The 20,713-nt window shown below is 37.6% G+C and overlaps 1 protein-coding gene across 10 annotated transcripts in view; it reads left to right on the forward strand.

The window, feature by feature from the left end:
- Positions 1–20,713, forward strand: part of PPP1R9A (protein phosphatase 1 regulatory subunit 9A) — a 232,695-nt gene that overhangs the window by 102,154 nt on the left and 109,828 nt on the right. The window lies entirely within an intron of this gene.

Here is a 20,713-nt window from a genome sequence, read left to right on the forward strand (position 1 = left end):
CCTCTCTCCCGGAGTTGTTGATTTCAACAATGGAGTAATTCAGGAGAGCAGAGAGGGACTAGTTAGAGCCCTCCAGGTGGTGTGTAACACACACCATTGTTGGCAGCAGCTGAGAGCCATTCCACATTTACCTCCACTGGAGTTAGAATCGTTCCAGCCCCAAGATTAAAGTCAACATGTCATCTTTTTGTATTATTTTTAATGGCTTTTTCCTTCTATAGTGTAACTTATAGTAGGGACTATTGAGTCAATTTTTTGAACAAATGCTTTAAAGTCCATTTTTTAGTTGTTGTGTACTCAATCAGTCACAGAGAGCCATCAATATAGTTCCAGTCCTTCATGACATAATCTTTAACTATCATTTCCAACTCACTGTAAACCTTCCCTTTTTAAAAAATCCCCTTCTTGAGCCATAATCGCTTTAGTTCTCCAGGATCTTTTTGTGCCTGTTGTGAATGAGCTCACTGTTCTTTCACAGTAAAGAATGTTTCTGATACTGTTTTGTGGTAAATATAGTTGAGTGCCCTAGCTGACATTCTTGTTGAGCCCCAAAAGTCTATTCTGAGTACACTGTCTCTCAGACTCTACGTTTGCTGAAATGCAAGGAGCAGAGTTTGAAGAATTTACCCAACCTGACTAGGCTATTTTAGATGTCTTCAGTTTTCCTTTTGGATTTGCAGTAACTGTTGCCAGCTATGGAAATCAGTTCATTGGGGACCATTTCATCTCTTTTGCATTGTGGTATGAGGCATATATTTAAGGGGACACATTGTTGAGGCAGTTTTATTCTTTTAGACTTTGGTAGTTAGAAATTATCCATATAGAAGATGTCTGTAGGTTTTTTTAAAAAAAATGTATACTGTAGGCTAAACAGATACAACAAAATATATAAGTATAAAGGCATGCTGGTTAATAATTATTTCCTATTTTTCCTTAGAATATAGTTTTATGAATATAGTTTTATTTTAGAAATTAAAATACGATTTTAGTTATATTTGGCCAGATTTAATTTTTTAAAAGGTACAGCTGTTAATAGAATAAGAAAGGCTTCATTATGTTTTTATTTCCTCATTTAGCTTTACATAAAACAAAATGTATATTCAATCATATTACAAAAAGTCTAACATAAAACCACCTGTAGTGCAAATATTGACCTTTATTTTTCTTAGACCAAGATGATAAAAATTCAGGAGCATTTTCCTACTTAGTAGTGAGCATCCATTAAATCTGTCTTATGACTACTTGTATTATAACCCCTTCATTCATTTATCAATTTTAAAGTACTCATTCAAATAAATTATGTGCCTGGCAGGGTTTTGATATAAATAACTAACTTGAGAAACTTGGATGTGAAAGATGAAAAAATATTATGCAAGAAATACAATAATAGAAATATTATTAGAGCAGTTTATTTTACATAATCGCTTCTCTACTTTTTTTTTAAAAAAAAGAAACCTCCAGAACAAACTTTATCCATAATTTACAACTTGTATGTGTGTGGTGGGTGAATTGAAGGGTTCTGCAAGTCCCAGCCTTGACTATAGGTAGAATTAATAATTGGTGACTTACATATGTACTGCTGTTTTCCATATGTATTTAGAAGAAATCCTATTCAATGAGATGTGAATTTATTTATATGGTTATCAAATTCATAGTAGCTCTTTGGTCATCCTATGCCTTTTTCAGTCAGTTGATGCTTAAAGTGCATCTAATATCATGTGATGAATCTGTGAAAATATTTTTTTGAAAATGACTGTCCAGACTCTTGCTGTTGGATCTCTGGCTTTAGAGAGCATGTGTAGGCACTCTTGGGGCTGCCATAGTTTGATAGAGAATTTTGAGTCTTTGCTGAGAATGGCTCTTTGGTTTGGCCTCCTTACTGATGATCACACCCTTAATTGGGTGATGTTGTCCACTGTGTGCATAATGCTTTCATTTTGTGTTTCTATTAAGCTCCTCCTAGAAAACTGCTTATAGAGTTTATCCTGTCTGTTCTCACCTTATGATCAGCTGTTACCTTTCCTAGAAGCCCTGAGCACTGACATTCCTTTCAGAACACAAGTTTTTCAAGCATTACTATAGTGACCCCTTGCTTTTAACATGGGGCCTGTCTGCCTTTTCATTTTCATCAATGAATTTTTGTTTTGCTCAGGGTAGTTTAAGTATGATATCAGCCTATGTCATCTTACTGACTCATAATTCTTTTTGCTTTTAGTAAGTCTAATCCCTTTTGAATGATTGCAAATTAAACATGTGTGACTGATTCAAAGCAATAGCAGTTAATAAAACTATAACAGAAAACCTCTTTTTTTTTTTCCCCTAAAAAAGGTGGTGTTTAATGTCTGAAAATTCTGTACTGAGCATTTTCTATAGGTATCAGCATTCAAAAAACTTTGCAGTAGGTTTTAATTTTCTTAATTGTTTTCCTGTACCTGAGTTGACAATTGGAGATTTAGCAGTACTCCTAAGAAACATTTGTCAGAATATGTTATTTGGTGATGACGGGTAATTAGAGTATCCCCTTTGACTGAGTAACCTGATCCTTGTATAAATATGGTGAGCTTATAGTTCTTACTTTGCTTAAGACCATGGAAGATGAGTTTGTAGTTTTTTAAATTAAATTTATTGGGATAACAATAGCTAATGACATTATGTAAGTTTCAGGTGTATAACCTTATCCTACATCTGTATACTCCATTGTGCGCTCACCACCCAAAGTCTAGTCTCTTTATGTCAACATATTTTGAGCCCCTTTAGCTTCTTTGTTCTCCCCTCCTGCCCCCTTCCTCTCTGGCAATCATTATTCTGTTTTCTGTGTCTATGAGTTTGCTTGTTTTGTTTGTTGCTTTTTGTTTTATATCCCACATATGAGTGAAATCATATGGTTCTTGTTCTTTTCCCTCTTACTTATTTCGTTTAGCATGATACTCTAAAGATCCATCCATAATGTCAAAAATAGCATTATTTCATTTTTTTATGGATGAGTAGTACTAGTATTTCATTGTATATGTATAACCCATCTTCTTTATCCAGTAATTTGTTAAAGGACATGTAGGTTGTTTCCATGTCTTGGCTATTGTGAATAGTGCTGCAGTGAACATAAGGGTGCATATATCTTTATGGTAGCTCTATTAATTTTTTTGTGGAACCTCTATCTGTTTTCCAGACTTAGTGGCTGTATTAATTTACATTCTCTCCACAGTGTATGAGGGTTCCCTTTTCTCTACAACCTCTTCAATACTTGTTATTTCTTGTCTTATTGATAATAGCCATTCTGACAAATATGAGGTGGTATCTCATTGAGGTTTTGATTTGTACTTCCCTTATAACTAGTGATTTTGAACAACTTTTCATATATCTGTTGACCATTGGTATATCTTCCTCAGGCCCTCTGTCCATTTTTAAAAACTGGATTATGTGTTTTTGTTGTTGAGTTGCTTGAGTTCTTTATATATTTGGTTTATTAGCCCATTATTGGATGTATCATTTATAAATATCCTCTCTCATTCAGTTTGTTTTGTTGATGGTTCCTTTTGTTGTACAGTTAATTATTACAATTTAAATAATCCACTCCTAATGAAATATGTGTCATGGTGTTAAAACAAGTTATTTTTGGAAAAAGAACCTTGGTATAAGAGGCAAAAAATACCATTTCCTTGGATTACCTTAAGCTTTCAGTGATTATCTTTCCCTCCCTGAACCTCAGTTTTCAAATTTGATAAGGGGGCTAACACTTTCATTGACCATCTCACATTATTAGTATAAAACATGTTTGGGAAAGGACTATACAAACTGTCAGTGGAGTCCCAGCTGGAGTGGCTCAGTGGATGAGCGTGGACCTCACGGTTTGATTCCTGGTTAGGGCATATGTTTGGGTTGTGGCTCCATCCCTGGTAGGAGGCGTGCAGGAGGCAGCCAATTAATTATTCTTTCCCTCTTCCCTCCTCTCTGAAATCAATAAAAACAAAAAACACACCAAAAAAAACTATCAGGGGTGTTTATAATTAGAAGGTGTTATACCTTTTGCACTTCTCTCCCACTTAAAATATTGCTATTTTTCAACTTCCCCATTTCTATTAAGACCTCCAGGCTAAAACCTTAGGAAGCTTAACTCTACCCAGTCTCTAGTACTTGACATGGAATTAAGTCTCTAAGCTCTGTTAATTCTTCCTTTGAAACATCTCCAATATTGGTTTTTATTACCACTATTTAACTCCCAACTCTGCTTCCTCATCACTTTTTCCTAGATTACTCTAACAGGGGTGGGCAAACTTTTTGACTCGAGGGCCACAATGGGTTCTTAAACTGGACCGGAGGGCCGGAACAAAAGCATGGATGGAGTGTTTGTGTGAACTAATATAAATTCAAAGTAAAGGAGCGGAGGGGAGAGCAAGAGAACCCTCCGCTCTTTCGGCTCCGCGGGCCGGATAGAACAGCCGCCCGAGGGCCGTAGTTTGCCCATGGCTGCCTAATAACATTTATCATGTTTGCTTTCTCTTCCCCTCACCAAAAGCAGATTATCCTTTCTTAAAAGAGATGTTTGCCAACAACCTTCAATGACCCCCACACAGCCTATTTGAAAACACCCACATTTCTAGCCAGGTCAGTGGGATCTTCTGAAGTCCTATTCTGCATGTTAATTTCTGCCTCACGGTCATCTCCTCAGTTCCTTATTAATACACCCATTTCTGTGTTGCCCCCCAGCCCCTACTTGTTTCTCATTGTAACCTAGAATGTTCTTCTACAGCAGTGGTTCTCAACCTTCCTAATGCCGCGACCCTTTAATACAGTTCCTCATGTTGTGGTGACCCCCAACCATAAAATTATTTTCGTTGCTACTTCATAACTGTAATTTTGCTACTGTTATGAATCGTAATGTAAATATCTGTGTTTTCCGATGGTCTTAGGCAACCCTGCTAGCGGCTCTTGGTTCTCCTGCTAGCAGGGTCTCCTAAGACCATCGGAAAATACAGATATTTACATTACAATTCATAACAGTAGCAAAATTACAGTTATGAAGTAGCAACGAAAATAATTTTATGGTTGGGGGTCACCACAACACGAGGAGAACTGTATTAAAGGGTCGCGGCATTAGGAAGGTTGAGAACCACTGTTCTACAGAGTACCATTCTTCCAGGAAGCCTTTTCTGACAGCACCTCCCATATTTAATCTCAGCTTACTTTACAAACTTCTTCCACTTATTTTCTGTTACATAGACATTGTGTACCTTTTCTAGCTTCCATGTATTGAGTACCAACCATAGGCCAAGAATAATATTCTAAATGTTCTACTTAATAATTACAAAAGTCAAACTAAAGCAACCCAAGGAAGGTGTTAAAGCAGTAATTTACTAACTTGTGTTATTATTTAACTGTTGTATATAAATGTGCTTTCAATCTAAAAAATTTAAAAGCTTTCAGAAGGCAAGACCTATGTCTCATACTTTTCACTTGCACATGCTATTAGCAATATTAAGTTCTCACTTATACTTGTTAAAATTGCATGTGCGTGATGTTTCTTATCATCCAGCGCACTTAATACCTATGAATTTGTGTGTGAAAGAACTTTAATGGCCCAAGAACTTCTTATCTAAACAATTAAATTGGAATGACAAAAGTTCCGTGAGTTTGCTAAATGCCTTGTAATCATTCATTATCCAGGAACAATTTTATGACCATGGGATTTATGTGGTATTCACCTTTTTCCCCAAGAAATCAACACACTGGTTTTATAGTCATAAAAAGATAATTTCAATGTAACAGTGGAACACTTTGAGCAGCATAGCAGATTTTTCCCCCCTTTCTTTTAATACTGGTTACTTCAAACCCTGGGGCTCACAGTGGTTTGAGGTTAATGAAGTGTTGCATTCTTATTAGCCATGGTGAGTTTATGGTGTTACAAAATACCAGGTTTTTTCTTGCCATTTGATTTTCCCCCTGCCATATCATTTTGCTGCATTTTTCAGTTTGCAAATTCTACATGCATTATGTTACCATATTCCCAGAAGTCACTTGGTGATAGCCAAGTTTGCCTGAAGTAATACCAATGGCATTTACAGCTGTATATAATATCAGTTCACATCATGCCGCTTATCACTGATCTATTTAAACCAGCTCTTAAGAAAAACTGAATTTATACACCACTGAATCTTAAAAAGGCCAAAATCTAAATGAAATATTTATATTTGGACATTTGCTGTGTACTTCAGCCAGGACAGTTCTAAAAATAATCAGACACATCAGCACTAACATTTGTGAGACAACTTCAAATTACATCTAAATGTTGACTGACTAAATTATCAATGCAATTTGTTGCTTTTAAACATATAGTTGAATTTTTATCTTTCTCTCTCCCTCTCTCTCTCTCCTTCTCCCCTGCCCCCTTTGTGACACATATATTGTTTGGAGACTTAGAAAAAAAAAAAAAGGAAATTTATGACTTCATCAAAAGCCTCATTAGGGAATATGTTTGGCTTTCATGCTGAGTTTCTTCTTTTTTTGTGTGCTGCTGTTGTTCCCAAGAATTTCAGTCTTTGCACTCACATAATTTGGGGGATTTCAAATACTACATCATTTAGCCACAGCTGTTTTAGATATGGCACAAATTGTAGTTGTATGAAATGGATTTTTTTTTTTTCTGAATGTGGAGAAAAGCGAAGACTACAGAAAAGAAAACAAAACAGGAAAACTTAAACTGTCTCCATAGTAATTGAATAATTCATGCAGCCAAAACGATATAGTTGAGTAGTAACTACCTAGCTTTTAATACAACGTCAAATGCTAGTGGTTTGTTTCTCATTTAGTGCAGATGTGGACTATTCTACATCTCTAGGGTGGTTTATAAGAAATTATGGTCATGGTAGAGAGGTTTAATTTGGGTTCGCTCCATGAACTTGAGGCATTTTTCCCAAACAGGAACTGGTGGATGAATTTTACGTATATTAAAGAAATAAATGCAGAAAGCTTGCACAACCTCTACAACTTGGAAAACCACCCCTGTTTTTATTTTTCTTTCTAATTCCCTCTGAATCATTTGTTAATAACCCTCTTCTTTACTTATTCAGTTTTATCCCTTCCACTTACCCAATTTTCTATTTGGAATAATGTTTTGTGTAACAGAATCAATTAGATTCCTTCTTTCTATACCCTTTCAGTATAGTAATGAAGAGAAATTAGTTATATTGAACAATTGTTCTTAAATTTGTTTCAATTACCTCCTCCCCAATCATCCATTTTTCTTCTCATCCATTAGTACATCAGGAATTGGAAAGACTTTTATTCTGAATAACTGGAATAACCAATATTTGCCAATCAGAGAGTTACATAGAGCAGTGGTCGGCAAACTGCGGCTCGCGAGCCACATGTGGCTCGCGAGCCAGGGTTTGCCGCTCTGTCGACTAATGAGTTTGCCGACCACTGACCTAGACTCTCGATTCCAATAATTACAGGCTGTTGTTGTTCCTTGTGATTAAGCCCCTATCCCAGTGGTCGGCAAACTCATTAGTCAACAGAGTGGCAAACTGCGGCTCGCAAGCGATGGTTAGAAACCTGAGTACTAGAAACGCATGGAGAACATTTGGAAACATGTATATTCAAGTGTGTACCTAAAGGTTCTGACTTAGTACTCCTAAAATGGCCCTGTGAATAAGTACTGGAAATAATTGTTCTTAGGTCACCTTAATTAATTTTCCAAGGCAGTGATTTTGAACCCATGTGACACAAGAATTTTTAAAACATGCAATACCTGATTATTTAGTCAGGGGCACTGATCTCTTTTCCTTTGGATTGTCCAATAAAAAAATGACAACAGTCAACACAACAATAGCCATTCGATGTCAATTAATCAAAATCATACCTCTTTTTGTCTGGCCATTGTGGCTCGGTGGTTGAGCGTCACTGACCTAGGAGGTCATGGTTTGATTCCCCATCAGGACTCATGCCTGGTTTGTGACCTCGATCCCCAGTAGTAGGGGGTGTGCAGGAGGCAGCTGATTAATGATTCTCTCTTATTGATGTTTCTATCTCTCCCTCCCTCCTCATTCTTCTCTCTGAAATCAATAAAAAAAATTATATCTATATTTTTTGTCAGATCAGCAAAAAATGTAATTTTTTCTGTGCCACAGAATTTTAGTAATTTGTTTTTGTGTGCCATGAGATGAAAAAATGTTAAAATCGCTGCAGTAAGGATTGGTTTAAAAAGGAAAAGAAAAAAACTTTTGTTCTTTTATAGGTTTACCTCTCAAAAGTCCTATCCTTAGCTAGACTGTTTTAGTTGGCTTATAAGTAAAAAAGGATGATTTGGGCTAACCTAAAATAATTAACTGGACTACTGATGGATCTACTAGTAGTATGAGGTGTATTATTAGTAACATTAGATGGGTAAAGTGGAAAATGAAAAGAATTGTAATATGCTTTTTTCTGGGAAAAAAAAAAGAAAAAAGAAAAATATATCAGAAGGTATATATGTTTGTGCTGGAGACGGAACCAATCTAGTAAATGAGACCAGGGAGTTTGCAGGGATAGAGTCTTTAGTCTTGTGTTAAAGGGGAAAGATCTAAAAGGGAGATTGGGAGGCAGTTATTAGAGAAGTGGGAAGAAGGCAGGAAAGATGTGTCCAAATAGGGCAAAAGAACGTTTCAAGACTAGTCTGAAGCTGCCATAGAAGTCAAGTAAAATGAGGTCTAGAAAGTTGGCTTTACCAAAGGAAGGGGGTTGGGGGATGAAGGGTGGGATGAAAGATTCTTGTATCAAAGACATATTTTTTAAACTTTAGTTATCCATATTTGTTTCCATTTCTAATGATCATCCCATCTATTGTTCACTGGTTTTCTTCTTTACTTCTATAGGTGATATCGCATGACTGAAAATAATCAAAATTTTATTAGAAGGTATATTTAAAATTCACTTCACAATCATTCCAGGCCTCTTCTACTCCTTTCACCTAGCTACTTATAAACAACCATTCTTATTATCCTCTCATGTTTCTTTCTACAAAGTTCCAGAGAAAACTATCACACAGCTTTTTGATACTTAGGAAAATCCCACTCTCTCTAAAGTACAAGTGAATAACAACATAGGAATGAGCTCTCAGCCCAGGATTCAGAAAGCCAGTCTGCCATGTGACTGTGTGATTGAACTGCCCAACCACATGTCCCCAAATAGGCTGTGGCCTGAGCACTAAAGGTAGACCTAAAGTTCATGTTCTGTTACTTCCTCTTTCTATGTCTGTTAACCCTGGAACCTAAGCAGTTGGCATTTTATGTGAGGTTGAATATGACAGAATTTATTTACATTAAGTGTGGGTTTTCAGGATAAAAGATTCTGTGATGTATTAGCCGCTACACAATAAATTTGTACCATAATACTCCACTACCAGACTAGAATTTTAATTTTGTTTAGTTTCCTCCATTCCCAATATGCACTCAGTCCTTTTAAGATTATGGAGACATTGGATCCCCATCCAGATCCCCCTTCAGCCCTTTTGCTTTTGTCCTCCAAGAGTGGGAAGAATACAGCAGTGCCAGAGTTGCTGAAAAAATGTGTGACTGAGATGTTTTGCCTTTGATGGTGGGAGGGATTAAGGTGAAGGAGAAGCTAACAGTCTCAGAGACCTAGCAGACAACTTGGAAATGGTCCTGGAAACGGAACAAACCCAAGATGTAGACTAGGTAGTTCTCTAAGCCAGTCATCTCCAGTGCCTTCAGACCCATCCGGGTTAAAGCTTTTTATGTGTCCAGGCTTACTTAAGAAACTGAAATCCTGTATTTGAGTTCTTGTCACATAGTTACATGAAGCTTACAAGTAAGTGTCTGAATAAGCTGGACATCCCACACTGGACACCTCTAGGAGTTCCAGGCAGCCATGCAGTTTGGCAAGGAGGTGGGTCAGAGTTGAGGATTTATAGAAATCACTTTATGGAGCAGGGATTAAAGTACATGCCAGGAATTGAACTTGGACACTAACAAATAAAGAGCAGATATATAAAAGAAAGGTGAAAGACAAGTACCACATTATTATTTTGTTTGTTCGTTGATTTTGGAATCTTATGAACAAAATCAACGAACAAACAAAATAGACTCGTAGATACAGAGAACAGACTGACAGTTGCCAGACAGGAGGGGTGTTGAGGGGCTGGATGAAACAGATGAGGGATTAAGCAAAAATAAATAAATAAATAAAAATAAAAAACTCATGGACACAGACAACAGTATGGCTATTGCCAGAGGGAAAAGGGGGTGGGGAAGTTGAAAGAGTGAAGGGGGAGATGAATGGTGATGCAAGGAGACTTGACTTTGGGTGGTGAACACAAGACAATATACAGATGATATATAATAGAATTTTACACTTGAAACCTATATAATTTTATCAACCAATGTCACCCCAATAAATTAAATAAACATTTTTTAAAAAGAAAGAAAGAAAGATAAAGAGGCCACGTCCTTTTCATCAGTGCCTGTCAAGGTCTTTCTTAAGTAGTCCTGTAAACTGATCAAGTGTTTACATAAATTAGATAAAGGAAACACTGAATTTTGGCTTGCTATATACTACAGTTAAAGAAATAAGGTCAGAAACTCCCAAACTTCCCCACAAGTTAAAATTAAGTTTATATACATCATCTAAATGTGGTTTTGCAACCTCAGAAATTGGCTTTTCGACCCTACCCAACTTCACTGGGTCAGGTAGCCCGATTCGCTGTAGGAGAGTCATATTCCAATTTAGATACGACTTTAACATAATCTGGTAGCATGTAACAGCAAGCTCATATATACATCACTCAACTCTACACTCTCCAAATAAGACCTCTTAGTGAATGCAGATATTCCATTAATCCCAGCACAATTCAGACTATGAATGTACATAGACTGGGAGATATTCCTGATTTATGGGGCAGATGACCCAGGAAATTGGGAGGCAATAATAGTGGCTGGGATATGGAGTGATATGGCATGTACACATAGAAACTACCTTCTGCTTTAAATATGTTATGTAAATTTATTACAACAGAATCCTATAATAACATGGGATTTTTAAAGTCATTTGCATTATAAGGAGAGTCCCATGTTCAGACAATGAAAACACCTGAATTTTCTGGTTTCCTGCCTTTCTAAGCTTGTGCTAGGCTCTATACAATGCTACCAATGGGAAGGTCTCTCTGGAAATCTATAGGAAGTTTTAAATATGTATGACCTAATAGCTATAAAACTATTAAGTGAATAGGGAAAAATTCTGTAGGTGATATTCTAATAAATGCAGGTTAGAATATTATCACTTAATGATAAAGTAATTTTAAAAAAACACAATAGGCCTTTAAAATGAGTTGTCATCATTCTTTGTATGGCTTTGTCTCTGTTAGCAACATGATGCAGAGTAATGTCACTATTACACAAAATACTATAAAACTTTATTAATACAGAACAGTGTACCTGAAAATGACTTGTAAATTAATGGTTTTAAAAATAAAAAAACAGTGACCTACTAGGCTAGTGAATGGAGAATTTGCTTAAAATACCTTCCTGATTTGAACAAACCTGGATTACCATGAAAAGATGCTAGCCTAAGGCTCAAATTCTTTTTAAATTAAACCACCAATGCAATTTAATTGAAAATAGTCCCATTAGCTTGTATCCTCTTGGTAATTGTTTTGGTTCTCATTTTCCCTTGACAAGGGCAATTGTGTATATCATGAAGATAGAAGCATCTACTCCTTTGCAGGGCTGACGCGATGGGTGGAGTCAGGGGAATGAATTAGGTGACCTTTCAGGGTGAGTGGAGCATTCTGCCCAAGACTTTGTTATTGTACAGATTGAGGAACCAGTGTTCAGGCTCCAACTTTCACCCTGGTTTTCCTGAAAAGCACGTGACAATTAACATTGAGAGGGCTTAGGAAGGGAATTGCAAACACCAACTTCCCAGTCCCGCATGTGTTGATGTGCAAGAGAACCAAAAATGTGCTTTGCTGGTCCTTCTTGCTTCTTCAAATAATTCAGCTGATAGATGAGTGATGTGTTTTTCCCTTTTAGTTGTGATTGTTGTAGTATGATTATGAAATTATACATTTTTCTTTATATCACCCTTTCTCTCCCCCCCCCCTTTTTTTTGCTTCTAGCAGAGCCACTAAATGTCTTTAAGAAAGATATCCACAGCAGGCTTTGCTGTCAGAGTCGTTGTGTTTGTGTTTCTCCTTTTATGAAAGGAGTGTTGCTTAGTAGCAGTAGGGCTGTGGGTGTTTGGTGGCAGATGGGGGACTGCAGGGCTGCAGCTGCAGTCTTGCAAATATTGTTAAAATAAACTTCCATTGCAAATTGACTGGTCAAATAGGGTGTCATTATGATGAAGCAGAGTCGAAAGTCTAATGTAAAAAAGAGTAAAAGCATTTATCTGATTCATGGAAACTTTTATGGTGAGCAGTGTTGATGAGATTTTTGGGCAGAGAATCGGTGGGCTGTGACCCTAAGAGGCCCCTAGGGAATGACTGGAAAAAGTGTACTAATGGAGTATTTTGATGAAAGAGAAAGCAATTACATTATTTATTCTCAGAAGTTTTCATTTCACAAACTAATCTTGCATAACCTTGTAATATGGGTTCTCATGTGTGCAAAAGATAAAGTTTGGATGTGGTGAGTTTGCATATTAATTAGCTGTTACTTGGCCTGTACTGGATAGTACAGCGTGTTGCAAGAATAGTCATTGCAGTTCACAGCTCAGTATCTGGAGTTATATTGCCTGGGATTGAACCCCAATTTTAGCATTTACTGTTTGCGTGACTCCTGGGGCAATTAACATCTCAGTGTCTCAAACTTTCCTATGTTTGAAATGGTGGATAATATTAATATCTATCTCATAGAGTTGATGTGAACACTTAATAATTATGAAAAGGCACTTAGAATAGTTCCCGACAATACAGAGTTATAGTATATAAACTGTTATTTTTTCAAGAATTTATTTTAGGAGGGGGAGAAAGGGAGACATGTATAATACTGTCAGCAATAAAAAATATTAAAAATACTTTTTTATAATTTCTAATATTTGTAGATTATCCCATTTTAATGTTACTATAATTTATTGATCTGTCCCCCAATATGGACTGTTGGGCTATTTGCCCATTTCAGATTATTTAAACAGTGCTGCAAAGATTGTCTTTGTTCTTGTTAATTTGTTCACTTATAGTATCTATAATAATCTAGAATAATAAAAGCATAATATGCTAATTAGACATCCTTCTGGATGAAGCTGTGGCAATGGTGGGGGCCGAGGCAGAGGTAGTTAGGGGCGATGAGGCAGGCTGGCTAATGGTTAGGGACGATGAGGCAGGCAGAGTGGTTAGGGGTGATCAGGTAGGCAGGCAAAGGAGTTAGGGGCAATCAGGCAGGCAGGCAGGTGAGCAGCTAGGAGCCAGTGGTCCTGGATTGTGAGAGGGATGTCTGACTGCTGCTTTAGGCCTGATCCTGTAAGGGGACCCCTTGGGGGATATCCAACTGCCCATAGGGATCAGGCCTAAACCAGCAGTCAGACATCCCCTGAGGTGTCCCGATTGCGAGAGGGTGCAGGCCGAGCTGAGGGACCCCCCTCCCGTGCATGAATTTCATGCACTGGGCCTCTAGTAAATATATAAAGTCCTTAAAGCGTAATTCCTGTGTCTAAGACTACATATTTTAAATTTCCTTGGATGTTGCTAAATTGCACTACACAATGTGTGAGACTGCTTTTCTCCTCTTGTCTTCTTCAGTACCAAATGTTACTGACTTTTCTGTTTTTGTTAATGTGAATAGCAACTGGTGATGATAATTTTAATTTTAATTTATATTTAATTATAACTAGACTCACATATGAATAATTTCAAAGTAGTAAAGGTGGATTATTCAGTAAGTGACATTGATAAAATAATGCTAACCATTTTGTGGGGGAAACATAGATCCTAACTACTAGAGGCCTGGTGCATGAAATTCGTGCACATAGCGGGGTGGGAGTCCCTCAGCCCAGCCTGTACCCTCTTGCAGTCTAGGACCCCTTGGGGGATGTCTGCCTGCCGGCTTAGGCCCGATCCCCGGGCCAGCAGACAGACATCCCTCTTGCTGTCCGGGGCTCTCAGAGTCCTGGACCCCTCGCTCCTTACAGCCCGCCTGCAGCAGAGGTGGGAGAGGCTCCTGCCACTGCCGCTGTGCTCGCCAGCCATGAGCCCCGCTTCTGGCTGAGCGGCGCTCCACCTGTGGGAGCGCGCTGACCACCGGGGAGCAGCTCCTACATTGAGTGTCTGCCCCGTGGTGGTCAATGTGTGTCATAGTGACTGGTTGTTCCACCGTTCGGTCGATTTGCATATTAGGCTATTATATAGGACTAAGGGCCCGGTGCACGAAATTCATGCATGGTGGGGGGGTCTCTCAGCCCAGCCTGCACCCTCTCCAATCAGGGATCGGGCCTAAATTGTCAGTTCGACATCCCTCTCACAATCCGGGACTGCTGGCTCCTAACTGCTCACCTGCCTGCCTGCCTGATGACCCCTGACCGCTTCTGTCTGCTAGCCTGATCGCCCCCTAACTGCTCTGCTGCCAACCTGATTGACGCCTAACTGCTCCTCTGCCAGCTTGATCATCCCCAACAGCCCTCCCCTGCCAGCCTGATCGCCCCCAACTGCCCTCCCCTGCCAGCCTGATCGCCCCCAACTTCCCTCCCCTGCCGGCCCAGTCACCCCCAACTGCCCTCCCCTGCTGGCCTGTTTGCCCCCCAACTGCCCTTCCCTGCCGGCCTGATCACCCAAAACTACCCTCTCCTGCCAGCCATCTTGTGACGACATTGCACGAGGGTGTCGCGCAATGCCACCTAGGCTTTTATTATATAGGATACCAACATGAGTTTGTGATGGATTAAAGATTTAAAAGGAAGAACTATTCTATGAATAATGTTTTTGGGCCCTTTGTGTTCCCCCCCCCCCCCCCATGAAGTATATGTCCATGTAATTGGCTCCTTTTCTGTTTGTTTATCAGTGTTTCTCATATTACTTTGTAAGAACACTTTGTCTTTAAAGGAAGTGACTAATTGTCAGCCCATTTGCACTGTAATTTTCTAAGTTTATTATTGACTTTTGAATGCTATAGTTATGGCTTTTCTTATTATGGCCATGCTTATTCTAATTTTTATGTATTCAGGTTTACTTATTTTTATTTTGTTATTGCTTCTGACTTTTATGAAATTCTTTAAAAGGTCTTTCCAATCATAGGATCACATTTAAGAAGTTTTTCTCATCTGTTCCTTCACTGCTTTTATAATTTTATTTTTATCTATAAATCTTTGATCCATTGCAAACTCATCTTGGTATAAGAAATGCAGTAAATATCTAGCTTTATGTTTTCCCCAGATATTTTATCAATATAATTTATTTAATAACCCATCTTCCTTTTACTATTTTGAAATATTGTACTTTTCATAAATTAGAGTTTCATATATAGCTAAGTTGGTTCTTCCTGTTCACTAATCTGTCACAGTAGTAATAAGAAATCTTAATTATTATATTTGAAATATATAGTTAAGTCCTCACTTAACATTGTTGTAAGGTTCTGTAACCTTAAGAGAAATGACATAAAATGAATCCAGTTTTACTATAGGCTAATTGATATAAACAAGAGTTAAGTTCATAAGTTAATTTTAATGTTACTATAATTTGTTGATCTGTCCCCCATTATGAAATGACTTATAATGAAATGACTGTTACCTAAATGATGTTATTCGAGGATCTGCTATACTTCAAAAATTCTCTTACATTTAGCTACTCTTACCCAACACTGTTTTCTTCCAGATATTTTTAGGTCCTTCTTTAGTGTGTTTTTCCTGGGAAACTTAAATATCTTTGACATATTTTAAAATAAAAGTACCATAAAATTTATAGGTTTTTAAAATTGAGAATCCATTGGAATTATAAGTTCAGTAGAACTATCTTAATATTCAGTAGGACTTAATTCCTGAGGTCATCATAAATGGGATATTTTCTTCCATAGATTTTTCTCTCATTCTTGTTTATATAAGAGAAAGCTTTCATTTTATATGTATACTAGTTTTATATATAAAATGAGTTAATTATAATGTTGCCAATATTATCCACTTGATTTTTTGTTTTAGTTATATTACTTGCAAATTATAGCTATGTTTCTTTTCTTCCAGTATTTATGCCACTATTTCATAGGTATATGACACCTTTTATTTATTTTTCTTGTCTCATTTCATTGGATGATTCTTTCAAACAAGTGTCATTTTCCAACTTTTTTTGTGTAACTTTATTCTAAGAGAGCCTTTTGTGTAAATATAGGTGACTTTTAGTTTTTAATCCAGTCTGGAATTCTTTTTCATGCAAATAAACTGACCAGTAAGCAATTATTATTTCAGCAAAATGTTTGTGATTTTACCAGCTGTGTTAAAGTTTTTGTTTCTACTGCGTCCTTTGTTTCCAGTTTTTGCTATATGGCCCATATTTTTATTTACACTTAGTAGTGAATCTTTACAAATTCAAATGATATACTCTGTGATTGTTTTTAGCTAAGGGATTATCTAGTACCTACATGTTAAGTGAATATGAGGATATTAGTGTACTTTGACGGGAACCAGAATATTCTACCACAAATATGCCAGTTTGGCATAAGGATTATTTTGAACTGAAGGCAACTGAAAAACAGCAAATATAGGAGGAACTATGTGCCCGCCCCCTTTCTTCCTAAAAGCAGGGAATACATTTTCCTTTGTAAAGGTGAAATAAAATTTTATTTGTAAAGGTGCCAAGAAGGGAAGAATGATTCTTATTACAGGAGGTGACTTTAGCCTGTATAGCAAACCTTGCTAAACAATCCTTACCTATCATCCATTTCCTAGTCACCTTCCCACAATTTATCACCCCTAGGGGCCCAAATCCCCTTTTTCTTTCTTTAATCATCTCTCCACAGTATATTCCCCTTTGGTAAAATGGTTAACAAGCACAGTCCCCAGGTCTGATCACCTCTTTGGGTTTTCACATTTTTTTTCTGTGAAGCCCCCATGCATTTATTTTTATGTTTTTACCTTCTTTGTTTCTCAAATATGGGGTGTTTCTGGCCCCCTTCACAAGTTCTTAAAGAGCCCCTATGTGCTGGGGCCTTGAGACCTCAACCAAAGGCTTGGCCTGGTGCCAGCACTGATAATTTCATCCAGGGAAGGTTTAATGGCCTCTCTGAAGTGGGAGTAGTCTTATTTTCCTTATTATTTAAGCAAGCAAGCATTTACAGAAGCCAAATAGCAGGGTTAAAATTTCAAACAGCAGTTTTTATATAAGATGAATGCTTCACTAGAGCCCCCCGGGTAGAGTACTGATGAGACAGCTGCTCAGAGAACTCTAGAGAACTCCAGAGGGTCCTCCTCAAGACTGAGTTGACTACTGATTGGTGCGTGAATGTGAGAAAACCACCCAAGGCAGGAGAAAGAAACACCGAAAAGGATTTCAGGGATCCATGTCCACATTTTACATCTGTTGTTGAATAGTGCTAATCCCCAGCAGCTAGAGTGGAAAACCTCATAATTCTGTAGGCATTGGTTAGAGTATCCCAAGAAGAGTCTCACCTCTTTAGAGGATTAAAAATAAATAAATAGATAGATAGATAAATAAATAAATAAATGAATAAATATAAACCTAGGCTAAGTACCTCCATTCCTTCCTCATGAAGCTTAAAATCCAGACCTGAATGTATCAGTTTCCAGGTAAATTGACCATAACCCAGAAAAAAATAACTCAAGATTATTTGTGACACTAAAAAAATTTCTCAGCATCCAAGAACTGAAGATTGACAATATCTGGCATTCAATTAAAATTTTGCAAGCATTCAAAGAAGAGGGAAAATGAAAAGCATAATTAGGTAGAAACATAAGTATGAGGTAGAGATGAAAGATTAAAAAAAAGAATGAAGTTAAACTTCTAAGATAAGCTATGGAATTTCTGAGATGAAAAATACAATGGTTGGATATAACTGCACATTAGACAGTTGACAAGTAAAGTTTAGTGAAACTGAAGATATAGCAATAGAAACTATCCAGAATGAAACTGAGAGAAAAATGACTGGTTCCACAAAATACCACGTGTGGGCGCGCACGTACAGTGCGATTGAAACTTCGAGGCCCATGCGCAGAAGTCGGTTTTCGGCTCTCAAAAGAAATTTCCATCGTTGTACTGTTGATATTTGGCTCTGTTGACTAATGAGTTTGCCGACCACTGGGCTAAGCAAAAGCGGAAAGGGAAAGCTGGGCAATAAGATGTTCAGAGGGGGCTTTGTAGAAGCCCATAATTACCTGTGAATGCAGTGCTTGATTGTTTTCCACAGGTGTACCATATGTAGCCAGGAAATCCTTTTGTAGGCAGCACCTGTGAACATCTGGAACTGAACTGGGGTTACTAGAAAGGATGGTAGAACTTGAGTGGAAGGAACTTCTAACTTAGTCATTTGAGAAGGGCTCATCAATGTAGCTATGTCTACATGGGATCTTCTATTTTTCACTGTAAATGAATGTCCTGAAGGGCAAGCAATTTGTAAGATGGATAAGAGGATCATGAAGGAGAATTCTGGTCCTTTTAAGTAGTTTGAGATCTTGAGATTGCTGGAGATACTGATTAAGAATGTGTCAGGGAGAGGATGAGAATGTTAAATGAGGGAATATTAAATTAAATCTTGTAAGATATGGTATATTGTTGGAACTTAATCTGGTAGCTTACAAGTAGCCAGTTGAGGTTTTAACAATTGAAGCAAACGATTTTATTTTTTGCTCTTTAAGCAAAGCAAAGTCCTGATGAAATTAGCGTTTTTAGAAGAGCACTTTAGTGACAGTGTGGGTTGATTAGAGTGGTACCTAAGTAGTAGCTGAGAATCTATATGTAATAATCAATGCAATTTGTCAACGAGAAGAACATTTGTCACTGGGGAGGAGAGGAAGGAAACTCAGGCTATTTTAGGGGGAGGAATATACTGGACCTGATCCTCCGATTTCTACTTTAAGAGACTTAAATGGATGGAGGTGCCCTGGAAAGCCTCCATTTTTCTTTTTCTTTAAGAGCATGGTATTGTATATTACATGATTTCTAACTTTAAATTAGAAAACACTGCAATTAGGGAACCTTAATAATAAAAGTAGATGAACTACACCCATAATTACCTGTTTGCTTGAACAAAATGTGTGTTGTTTTTTGAGCTTAAAGTTTGCACAATATTCCTTTTCTCTGATAAATTTGGAACCACTTGGGCGATAACATAATAAAAGGTATAACTGTAGAGATGAAAGTATCCCCTCTGAGAGACCGAATATGAGGATGTAGTTTAGGTTTGTAGGAAGAGCTTCCTAAATTCTGAACTCCCAAATTAGACTTACCTACCCAGACCACAGCCCAAGAGAAAGCCCTAAAAACTACAGCATCGAATAGCAGACCAGGATATAGGCTCTTATAGACAGCCTGTTTTCAAAAGGCAAGGACAGTACAGAGGCCCAGTTTCTTATAGGCCAGGGTGGACTGGCCAGGGTGGTGTGAATGAGTGAGGGGCCTGGAGGCTGACAATAACTGCTGTCCCTTCCCATGGAAAATGAAGCCAGGAGAAAGGTGCTTTGCTCCCATTCAGTGGCACTGATACAGCTGGAAACTGTTCATGGGATGCTATGCTACTTGGAATTTCAGAGCAGAAAGTGATCTTGGAGACCATTTACTTCACTCCTCTCATTTTTACAAATGGGGAAAATGTGGGCCTAAAAAGGTCAACTTACTTAAGATAACACAGTGGAAGAGCAGATCTCTGAGTCACCATGCCGACATCTATTTATAAGTAGGAATGCGAATATATTGCTTTTTCTATAGAAAATTAAGTGAACTTTCTCATTTCCATCTTTTTGTGCAGAAAACCAAAATGTGAGACTATTAAAGACAATGAAGCAAGTTCATAATTTAGCTACCTTAAAACAACTACTATCATTTTTATGTATTTTCTTTCAAGTGCTTTTGAACACATAAACCTTATATGTGAAGTATAACTGATATTCGAATGGGAGTTGTTTTTTGAGAGGGGCTCAATTCGGTTCATGTGAAAGGACTTATTTTGCTACTTGTCTTTTGTATAGAGAACCATTCTGAAGGAATACACTGTACACTCAAACACATCTGGAAATTATTGTTCCAGCATCAGCTTTGATTAACTGTGCAATCTTGGATGGCCTCCCCTGAAACTAAAATAAGAGAATAGACCAAGATACAGCAAATATGTTTGTTTTCCCCTTCCTCTAACTTGATCAATTAGCAGTGGCTGCATTGAAGATGCTGGGAAGATGCTAATCAATTGGCCAGCATGATTCACCTGCTTCTTCCACCACAAGGAGGGGAATGGCATAGGTGGTGATTATTTGCATCCCTGTTTGGGCAATTGCCAAGATCCCATCTGGTTGTAAAATTCTGTAATTGTATACTTTTAGAAGCTCCCCCTACCCCCCAAATTAAACTAATTTATCATTTTAGTGGGTATTAAATACAATTATTCTTCAGACTAATCAGGATGGCATACTTATCTATAGATGTTACTTGGGGGACCAGTCTTCTATTTTCATATGATGGAAAAAATTATTCCATAGAAACACACAAAGCCATTGTTGAACTAAGCCCAGAAAACTTCAGCTGAAGCATATGTTAGTTCTTGCTCAGCATGAGCAGTGATTTTCCACTGAGCAGACCCTC

The sequence above is a fragment of the Plecotus auritus genome (genome assembly GCF_963455305.1).
Source record: "Plecotus auritus genome assembly, chromosome: 4".
Lineage (NCBI taxonomy): Eukaryota > Metazoa > Chordata > Mammalia > Chiroptera > Vespertilionidae > Plecotus > Plecotus auritus.